This window comes from Furipterus horrens, unplaced genomic scaffold, assembly GCF_987537825.1.
Source record: "Furipterus horrens unplaced genomic scaffold, mFurHor1.1.pri manual_scaffold_6, whole genome shotgun sequence".
NCBI classification, from domain to species: Eukaryota; Metazoa; Chordata; class Mammalia; order Chiroptera; family Furipteridae; genus Furipterus; species Furipterus horrens.
In genome coordinates, this window is record NW_028327176.1 from 56,511,180 (window position 1) to 56,512,704 (window position 1,525).

Consider the following 1,525-nt stretch of genomic DNA (forward strand, 5'->3'; position numbering starts at 1 on the left):
AGGCAGGAAGAGAACTTAGAGTTTCGCAAGTTATTTTATGTCTCCAAATGCCAGCAGAGTCTATTCGCTATGCCAGGTAGAGCCAGTCATATGTGCTTAGTTGGGTAGTTGGTAATAGGCAATTTAATTTTTTAGGACTCTTCTGCTTTTAGCTCCTCTATCTTCCCTCCTCAGTAAGAGATGTCTAAAATTCATTTATTACAAGCAAGCTTAACATACAGATATATTCACTCATTTCTCAAAGTGTGTTGCATGGAATGTGTCATGAGATTCTTTCTGAGTAAGTGATTCCCTGGGTAACTAAATTAGTGGGCTCTGCCAGGCTTGTCAATTCAAGTCTTCAAGGAAGCAGATGTCAAAATGGAATTAGACACACAAGAAATTTATCGCAGAAATACCTGAAAAATAAAGGGGACGAAGCAGGCACAGGCGGAAGAGGAGAGGGAGAAAGGAGAATTGGGCTGGCAGAATCTCAGATTTTAAAGCAGTGCTAAGAAAGTTTCAGAGAGGGTGGGAGCTCTAGAGCTAGAGTCACCTGTTAGAAGAGTCCCATGTCCCATGGGAATAGGCTTGCATTGGTACTACACTACGAACTGCCAGAGAAAATGTGTGTTCTCAGCACAAGAATAGTGATGGATCCAGAGGGCTGGCAGCTGGGGCTGTCAGTCGTTCAGTTTTGCTCCCTGAAGCAGGAGGTCTGAGAGGCACATTTTCATAGCAGTTACACAGGCTCTATTCTAAAGGTATTTTTTTTTTTTGACCAATACAAAAGTTTATTTAACAAAAATTTAATGTGAAAATGTACAGGACTTGATTTTTATAATTAAAACAGGAGATGTAAAGAGGGGACATGGAGCAGTTGATTTCTCTGGTGAACACAGCCATTCTTTATACTTGTTCCAGTGCTTCTAACATGATGATACTATTGCCTCGTATTACCAGCATTCCAATATTGTTCTGTTGTCCACTAGTTGCCATCTCCACACATTCATCTATCACAAGATTCATAAAGGGATCAAATCCCCGCAATATTCCTTGGACATGCCTGCCACCATTTAATTTCAATGACAGCTTCTTGTCCATAAGTGTTTTTAACTCGGGAGGGTGAGCTTTGCTCATGGTGTCTACTCAGCGAGCTCCAAGATACCTCCAAACGGACTTCTTACCCTCTTACCTTCCCGCGGTAGGCCCGGCGCTTTTAAAAAGGTATTTTTTTATATATCCTTTCATTTAATCTTTATGACATACCTATGAAAATGGTAAGTTCTATTATTATATTTATTTTATAAGGCAAAAGGAAGCTAAGTAACTTGCCCAAGACCCTAGTGACAGATCTGGTGTTTGAACCTAATCAGTCTGATCCCAGAGACTGGAAGCTTAACCACTGCATTATTTTGTTTCACAACATCCCTTTTTGGAGAATCATAATGCATCTTCACAATACCCCACTCCATCTTATTGCTATATCAGCCTTTTTATTTCACAATGTGTATAACTGAGGCTCTTAGAAATCCTACAGTGAAAA

The 1,525-nt window shown here is 40.1% G+C and overlaps 1 pseudogene; it reads right to left on the bottom strand.

The window, feature by feature from the left end:
* Positions 1–888: 888 nt before the first annotated feature.
* On the bottom strand, positions 889–1,193 carry LOC150006275 (small nuclear ribonucleoprotein G pseudogene; annotated as a pseudogene).
* Positions 1,194–1,525: the final 332 nt, after the last annotated feature.